At 44.1% G+C, this 9,320-nt stretch overlaps 3 non-coding genes across 3 annotated transcripts; 2 read left to right on the top strand and 1 right to left on the bottom strand.

The window, feature by feature from the left end:
* Positions 1-1,025: 1,025 nt before the first annotated feature.
* Positions 1,026-1,109, top strand: trnap-cgg (transfer RNA proline (anticodon CGG)). Its single transcript is given in 2 exon segments — positions 1,026-1,061; positions 1,074-1,109. It is a non-coding gene; the product is annotated as a tRNA-Pro (tRNA).
* A 4,208-nt stretch (positions 1,110-5,317) lies between these two features.
* Positions 5,318-5,399, top strand: trnas-uga (transfer RNA serine (anticodon UGA)). The gene has a single exon. It is a non-coding gene; the product is annotated as a tRNA-Ser (tRNA).
* A 3,222-nt stretch (positions 5,400-8,621) lies between these two features.
* Positions 8,622-8,693, bottom strand: trnae-cuc (transfer RNA glutamic acid (anticodon CUC)). The gene has a single exon. It is a non-coding gene; the product is annotated as a tRNA-Glu (tRNA).
* Positions 8,694-9,320: the final 627 nt, after the last annotated feature.

The following is a 9,320-nucleotide window of genomic DNA, read 5'->3' on the forward strand; positions in this document are numbered from 1 at the left end:
TGAAGGAAAGTTTCTGTCATTCAGCAAATATCCCCATCCTGTTATCTTTCATGATCTTCTCGTTTTCCCCTCCACTGTCAGGAGGATATGAATACACTCCACACACTCTCTCTCATTCCATCTCCATACCAGTTTTTACCTAAACAGCAATGTGGTGATGTCATCGGCGATGGCAATCAAACTCGACGTGGAGTGGGGGTATGTGGATGATAGATTGCACAGTTTGAATGGGAATCCTCTTCTGAGTTTCGACTTAGATGCACCGAAAAGAGGTAAACATAGATAGTAAATTTGGAAGGTGACGTGATATGAATTGCAAGGTCACGTGACTCAAAAATGCTTCTCAGTGAAAGGATAATCAGACTAACTGAGCAGGATGTGAGACGAACTTGCGAAACATACACAAATGCTGGAGGAACTCAGTAGGCCAGGCAGTATCTCTGGAAAAGAGTACAGTCCACGTGTGAAAATTCATCCTGGTGTCATTTGTTATTGTCTTCCATTTATCAAACGTCTCCGCTGTTCATGGTACACCTGCCCTTAATCATTCTAATTATCCAGCTTCTACCAGGCAGTATCTCTGGAAAAGAGTACAGTCCGCGTGTGAAAATTCATCCTGGTGTCAGTTGTTATTGTCTTCCATTTATCAAACGTCTCCGCTGTTCACGGTACACCTGCCCTTAATCATTCTAATTATCCAGCTTCTACCAGCCGCCGAGGCAGGGAATTGCCGAGGAGCATCACCCTATGCGAGAGAAATACGCTCGCAATTCATTTTTAAACAAGCGTCCCTAGTCTGGGTCCTTTCCATTGCCAAACGCATTCTGACGTGCACTACATCAGGGTCTGTTATATTTTTATTCTGTCTGTATCAGGTAACGAATACTCTTGTAATCTCAAAGCAATACGGGCCCAGCATATTTTGACATCACGCTCTCCTCTCAACAAGGGAAAGGACAACGGGTCTTCCACCAATTAACTTCAAATGGCTTCGCAGTTCAGCTGTGACGCAATCTGCGAATGCGGGCTCGTTGCTCTAGTGGTATGATTCTCGCTTCGGGTGGAAAAGCATATGCGAGAGGTCCCGGGTTCAAATCCCGGACGAGCCCCGTTATTGGATATTATCAGCGATTTGCTTCACGATTTTTGCATTGCCGCACGAGATAATTGGCAATATCAAAGAGAAGCACTGAAGAAGGAATTGGAGATAGTTTTTAATGCAGGTAAGTTTGAAGTGTCACATTTTGGAAAGTCAAACCAGCTGAATATTTATTTGAGGAATGATAGAGCTCCGGGAGATGCAAGTCAGCAGGGAGAGAGAGTCGGAGAATGGCATAGTTTGCTGAAACCCGTCTCATATGCAGAATGACTGGAAAGGTGTTCGGCGCGCTGGCCTCAGGAGGTCAGTGTAGGAGTTGGGAGACTGTGTTGCTGTTACACTCTGTTGTGGAAATACGTGTGAAATGGAAACAGCACAGCAGTCTTTGGAAAACGATGGGTCTGCATGTTGATGAGCGCTATGGACATTAAAGTGGAAGAACTTGAAACTGGCGAGTGAACTAATATAGTTTAACCTCTTCCCTTTTCCCGACCAGGAACCAAGTGCCTCTAACGTGCATACAATATCGGCTTATACATTTCATAGGGTTGCGAATCGGTGCGGGCAGAAATTAGGTGACAGACGAAACTGCTCACTCCGGTCACATTGTTGTGCCAAACGCTCGGGATTTCGAGAGGCAGGATTTCACCACTGAACTCATTTTCCGCTGATCCGGATTGAGAGTCTCAGTTCCAATCTTCACCAACATCTGTCTTACGGATGTGACTGACTTCAGAATCACAATCAGATTCGGGTTTAATTTCTCGGACCGATGTCGAGAAATCTGTTAAATTAGCGGCAGCAGTACAATCAATGCATGATACATATAGAAATAAAAGTCAAATATTCAATTAGAGTAAATATATGTATATTTAATTGTTAAATTTAAAATAGCGAAAAACAGATAAAAGAGTGATGCAGTGTTCATTGGTTCAATATCCATTTAGACGTTGGATGGCAGAGGGGAATAATTTGTTGCTGAGTCACTGAGTGTGTGGCTGTCGGCTTCTGCACCTCCTTCCTGATGGTAACAGTGAGAAGAGGTATGTCCTGGGTGATGAATTCCTTAATGACGGTCGCCGCCTTTCTGTGTCACCGCTACATGAAGATGTCCTGGAAACAACGGAGGCCTGTCCCCAGGGCGGAGTTGAGTAATTTCATAACTTATTGCCAGTCTCGCCGCTGGGTTTTCGGGACAGCAATGCAGATCATCCATTCCTGTCAGTCGGCGACGTTCAGGGATTCATTCACCGTGTCAGTAGGTTCCTCTCGGTTTTCACAATTGTCTGCCAAGTCCCGGGTAGCGATTCAGAAATACCGGCGGATTCATATGTAGACGGTCTCTTCATTTTCGTTTCACTGAAGTTTTCTTTGACCAGTTCGGCTTGTTATCTCTGAGCTGAACTCTTGAATTTGTGGAAGCGGGGGAACACTCTCAGTCTGCCCTCTACCATTTGACTTGTTTAGCATGTGTGACCCTACCAAGATCCAAAGCATTAACTCCTAACTCCAGCCAGCTTCACTCTCTAGGTTACGGACCCAGGCAAGCCTTCACATCACGACTAGGTTGTGTTCTGTTTGGAGTCTATGGATGTGATCACTAATTATAAGCCAACCCTGAGACGAATACCAGGAATGTCTGACAACATACCGAGCTGAAACCAATCACGTGAAAGTGAGAATCTCAGCCCATCCTGCGTTGGCAGTGAAATGTGCAAACCCTTTCTGAAGAGTGTCGTTCCCGTGACGCCGCTCGTTTCTCCATTCTGTAGACACTGAACCATTTCAGCAACGACCAAGGACTGATGACTCGCAGTCACTCACACCGGGTGGTCCGGAGGAAGAGCCATTGCGTTGACTGTACTGCTGAGCAATGACTGGGACGGGTGAAGCACCCAGGAGGCAGCGACTCTCCCTGCTAACCACACTGACTCAACATGCAGGTAGTTTGGGAATGCCTACTGGATGGTTATTTAGAGTACATTGTGGTTGAGCCCATTAGGAAAAGGCAGTTGTGGATTGTGTGTTGTGTTGTGCTTTGACCAGGTAGATAAGTATACAGGAATGCTTCAGAAGCTGTGATTGTAATGTAATCGATTTTATCCTGCAGTCTGAGAGCGAGAATCTAAAATTAGACGTATGAGTATTCCTTGCAGTAAGTGGAACTGCAGTGTCGCGAGTGAGGAGAATAGAAAGGTGCAAACGGTTAATATTATTCTCAAAGCCTGCATGTACAATACAACTCTGATATTTGTCTGCTCCGGACAACAACTGAATACAGACATGCCATGGGTGTTGATTTAAGGACAGACATCAACCTCGGCACGAAAACGGAAATGAAAAAAAATCTCACAAACCCCAAACTGTCTCCTCCTCCGCAGCAGTTAAAAAAATAATTATAGTGACAATAGCAGTCCCCCAAAAAATCACTGGCAGAAAAAAAGTCAGGGACGATAACAATCCTCGACCCCGCCAGTCGCATGGAAACACAATAGCAATAGCAGTTCCCGACCACATCATTCGCAGAGAAAAAGGTCAGGGACGATAACAGTTCTCGACACTGTCACTCGCAGAAAACAACAGCGACCAAAGTCTAGGGCTGGCCAAGTCGATTGGAAAGGGGAACGAGCAGGGTTAACGGCAGATCCCGCAGGACTGGTGTTCTAGGGGCAATTGGAAAGGCGCAGGATAGATGCATCGCAAATAAGAATAAATACTCGTTGGGGAGAATGAGGCAACAGTGGCTGATACCGGAAAGTAATAGCAGCATAAAGGCAAAAGTGAGGGCTTATAATATAGCAAGCATTAGTGGGAAGCTGGAGGTTTGGGATGCTTTCAAAATACAAAGGAAAGCAAATAAAATTTGATGACAGGAAAAAAATAAATGGCTAATAATAGAGAAAATAACATTTTTTCAGACATATGAAGAATAAAAGGGATGCGAGAGTGGGTATCAGAAAGCTGGAAAATGACGCGGAAGAAGCAGTAATGTGGGAAAAGAAAAGGGTCGAACTGAATGAATATTTTGCTCTGTGGAAGACTCCAGCATAATGGCACCGAGAAACACGTGTCAGTGGGCATCAGTGAGAGTGGATATTATGGCTCTGGAGAAGGTGCCCGTGAAGCTGAAAGCTCTGAAGCTGTATGTCAACGGGACCAGTTGGACTACAAACCTGGGTTCCAAAAGTGGGAGCTGAAGATTCTCGAGGCAGTAATAGTACTCCTTCACGTACCATTACATTCTAGAATATATTCTGATGGTTGGAAAATTGGGATTGTTACTCCACTCTGAAAGAAAGAAGGGAGGCTAAAGAAAAGAAAATATAAGAAAGGTAGCCTGACTTCAACGTGTTCAAAAACTCAAAAGATTAAAACACATTTAAGATCAAAGACAGTTGAGGAGAATGGGAGGATTTGTCAAATAGATCATCGTGTGGTACGGTGATGCACATTGGAAGGAAGGATACGGTGGGATACAAAGATTTGGGCAACGATGCTCAAAATTTCTGTTACTGTCAACAGCTAAGCGAGTAAAAGATGACCTGATTTCCAAAAGCCATAAACTTAAAGATGACACATTTCTTTAATATTTTAAGCAAGATTACTTTTTTATTTCCATCTTTTACAGTTTCAAGATAAGAAAAAAAGTAAAAGGGGCCGAAGCAAAAGTTTGTGCCACCTGCATGTTGAGTACTTAATAACAACCCCTTTGGCAAGTATCACACCTTGTAAAGGCTTTCTGTAGCCTGCTCTTTCAATTTTTGTTTGGAGGATATGCGTCCATTCTTCCTTGCAAAAAGCTTCTCGCTCTGTGAGATGCTTGGGCCATCTTGCATGCACTGCTCTTTTGAGGTCTGTCCACAGATTTCTGATGATGTTTATGTCGGGGGATTGTGAGGGCCATGGCAAAATCTTCAGCTTGTACCTCTTGAGGTAGTCCTTTGTGGATTTTGAGGTGTGTTTAGGATCATTATCCTGTTGTAGAAACCATCCTCTTTTCATCTTCAGCTTTTTTACAGACGGTGTGAACTTTGCTTCCAGAATTTGTTGGTATTTAATTGAATTTATTCTTTCCTCTACCAGCGAAATGTTCCCTGTGCCACTGGCTGCAAGACAAGCCCAAAGCATGATCGATTCACCATTTCCGTTACCGAAAATAAATCAAGTACAACGCTCACTTCAGGTGCAGTGCTACGGTAGGTGCTGAACATTGATGGAGCTGCGATGGCCGAGTGGTTAAGGCGTTGGACTTGAAATCCAATGGGGATTCCCCGCGCAGGTTCGAACCCTGCTCGCAGCGCTCACAACTACAAGCAGCAGCGTGTAGACTGCCAATAAAATTTAACACGCTGGATGCTGTCTGAGAGCTGCCCCCAAATGTGTTCAGTTGACAATCTGCAGTTGCTCATTAATGAGGGGCAATAATAGACCGTCATGACACTGCCGATGATAATTCTTCCAATCTGCAAAGGAGCAACGTCGACACAGATGGCACCGGATATCAGGGTTGACGGGTTGACCTTGGGTATCTAAGGTTATGAGACAGAAACACACATTCAGCGGTTCAGGAACAGCTTCTTCCCCTCTGCAATCAGAATCACGAATGGACTTTGAAGCGTTATCTACCTCACTTTATTAATATACAGTATTTCGGTTTTTACATATTTTTCAAAAGTTATTCAATATAGATAATTGATTTACTTATGTATTTATTATTATGTTTTATTTCATTTGTTGTTATTATTATTATTTACTCTCTCTGCTAGATTATGTATTGCATTGAATTGCTGCAGCTAAGTTAACAAATTTCCCTTCACATGCCGGTGATAATAACCTGATTCTGATTCTCTGTTCAACGCGGTACTTTCCCGATTCGATTTTCATTAACGGCATGGATTTCGAGCTACTGTGTTCTGGTACCGTATCCAGCACAGATCTGGAGCCGGTAACACGTTCTTCAATAAATCCTGTTCCCTCGGCAAAGGAGATTGGAGAATTTGTGGAGTTGACATCCCATATTTCTGACAGTTCAATTCCCTCAGCATTTTTAGCCGAGAATATATACCAGATTAAGTGGCCCTGACTCAGTATTTCAACGCAAAACACTGAATTTCCAGCATCTGCAGATTTCCTCGTGTTTGCTATCCAAATCAGAACTAACTGTGGAATTTTAAGAATTAATGGCACTAATTTAATGTTAATTGCCTTTATAATTGAAGAAACTGGGAGAATGGCATCAATAAGTATAACGTGGTCTTGTGCCCTCTGTCGAAGGGCAATGTGTAAACGCATGAACCATTTCTCCTCCACAGTACAAACGGTGATAATACTTACGAGCCCTGCAGCGTTCGAGTTTTAATGAAGGAACAGAAAGATCCACTTCGTTTTGTCGGTGAGGTGAGTTACTCTGGTGGTCAAAAAACACTGGGAGGGAAACAGTGGCCGAAAGTGAACATGAAATTGATAAATTGCCGTGTAACTCTCTCTCCCTAACAGCCTTTCAATTCTCCCTTGTTCTGTCTACGATGTGACTCTCTGCCCTGCCTCACTTCCATGTTCCTCTCTCTCTAACACGCCCATACACACATTCTCTCTCTCTCTCTCTCTCTCTCTCTCTCTTTCTCTCATTCTCTCTCCACATCTCACTCCCTCACTCCCACACTTTCCTCACAAGTTGAAGCGAACGCTTAGCTATCAATATTCGTGTTCAGTGAAAGGACTGCGTGAATGCAGTTGGACGTTTATAGATTTTCCTTTACAAGACAGCTCGGGTGGAGCGCAGGGGAGTGGGTGTAAACTGGTGCTGAAATGTCGGGGCGAACTGGTAATATGACATGAAGGAGTAGCGATTTTTTAAACAAATCTGCTCCTGGACTTTGTTTCAGTGCTCCGTCATGACACGACCACCATGTGAAATTTCGGTTAGCTAAAAACACTTGAATTGTCAACTTATAAAAATATTTCCATATTCAATAAGATATGTTGTTCAGCTGCGGCGGCTGGGAGAGGGGAGATTGAGATTGTGATTGATTCGCCGAAGTGGGCAGCACGGTCTCTGAACGCGAAAAGCTGTCGCCGTTTCATATCACTCACTGTACAGACTCCCCATTGCTCTCTTGTCTACCGAGCGACCTCGCCTATTGCCATAGACAAATCGGTCAAAATCATCCTCGCCAATTGTCACTGACGCGGTGTCATGGTCCGACATCAACCAATCTCGTCAAATACGTGCAACTACCTAACTCCCATTCGTGTATGCAGATGACACTCCAATGTGTTATCCAATTGCGGAAAGGTTTTCACCCAAGAGTTGTTCCCTCCCACAGACTCTGACTGCTTCTGCCTCCCCAAAGTCCGCTCAATACTGAGCAAAACTCAGAACAATGTCCCATTATAAAACATTCATATCCATATGCTTCTGATCGAAGCTGGGAACTCTGTCAGGGAGTCGAAATAAAGGCGGGCGACAGGAGTTTATCTCCTCTCACCTGGGGAGACGGTAGAAGATTTGGTGGAGGACACTGGCCGACTTTTGTCCAGCAACTGAAGTATGGGGAGTAGGATTGAGAAAAAGTCTGGGCCAGCCTGATCTTATTGAATGCCGGGTCTGGTTGAAGAGGACTAGAGTCTCTCCCTTCTTTCTGTTGTCTGTCTGTTTAAAGAAAAGGAATAAACAGGCCTTTCTTGGGCCTGCATGCTACCCCGTGGATATAATAGTTCGCAATCTATGTTATCAGTTTGCCTGAGGAATCATTTCCAATCCTGAGACTGGCACAAGATTTATATCTATCTTTTGTTAATGATGCAGAATTGTACAATTTATGTTTTGTCTGTCTGTCTTTTCGAGCCTGTAATGAAGCTGCAACTGTTTCATTGTACCTGTCCCTCACCGACCCTGTGCACACGGCAATAAACCCGACTGGACCTGACAATACTCACTGAGATTTGAGCAGTGATGACCCCGGGCAGATGAGTCAAGGTGTTGTCGGCAAACTGAGTGAGTAGGACCAGAGTCCAATATGGGAAATGTATGGTCACCCTCTTCTACAGAGAGACAGCATCTCTGAGTGGATTGAGGAGCAGTGAGCAGTGTAGAAAATCAAATCTACATTGTATCGATTGCAGGGTATTGTCTGTAAGACCTCGCACAGTTATTTCCAACTTTATTGAGACTGCACCTGCGATATTTTTTTTTCAAAGTCATGTTTTCATTGTCTAACAAGTGTCTTACAGAACAAATAACGAATCGCTGCAGAAACAGTGTATAGCGGGTCAGACAGCATTTGCAGATGGAAAGAGGTAGTACACACATTAGAAAACAGTAGAATGTGGCTGAGAGGAAATGTCGAAGCAAACCCGACGGGCCAAACGGCCCAATTCTGCTCCTATATTTTGTGGTTTTATGGCGCTGAATCAGGCGGATGCCGGTTAAACACAGACAGGAATGGGGTTGTTGTGGAAGCAATGAATACACAAAATAATTTAAAATCAACACATTAATTTACAGCAGGAAATGTTTTCATTCCCTAAACGGGAATCGAACCCGGGCCGCGGCGGTGAGAGCGCCGAATCCTAACCACTAGACCACCAGGGAAGCTGATGAAGCGCTGATCAGAGCAACATACACTATCAAATCAGAAAAATACAAAACAAAGTCAATAGATAAATAATAATAATGAACGAATGTAATAAATATTGTCACGAATCTACTGCTCAGCACTTTGCATATCTCTTGTTCACCCAGTACTTCAGGTTAAGGAACACTCTGGACTGTATGAATCGGTGGGAAACACTCGTTCGCCAGTGTCTTTATAAAGATGGTAACATTCAGATTCTCTTATCAGCCCTGGGTCATTTTTGTTTCTGTCTATCGCCTCGAAACAATTCAGTAGTCGGCCCTCCGATTCCCGCGATATTGTTGCCGATACATCTGGAGTCTTGTTCCTCACCCTCCGCCTGGGTGGATGTAGGAGAAAGAAAACCAGACGTTCAGAATGCCCGAAATATGGTCTGGGGGTGTAATGGTAGGCTTTCCTGATCATGCCCTAACAGTGGTCGAGTGTGCCGGAGCCCTTGGTACTGAGGATGAAGTGTTGGTGACAAATGAGCCTAGATTTCATTAAATAAGCCTGATAGAAACCCCGCAATGATTTGAAAGTCCTCAGGGTAGGCAGTTCTTTGTTTGCCGATCGCGGCACTCAGTACATGGTTTGCTTGCTTA

The sequence above is a fragment of the Hypanus sabinus genome, unplaced genomic scaffold (genome assembly GCF_030144855.1).
Source record: "Hypanus sabinus isolate sHypSab1 unplaced genomic scaffold, sHypSab1.hap1 scaffold_441, whole genome shotgun sequence".
NCBI lineage: Eukaryota > Metazoa > Chordata > Chondrichthyes > Myliobatiformes > Dasyatidae > Hypanus > Hypanus sabinus.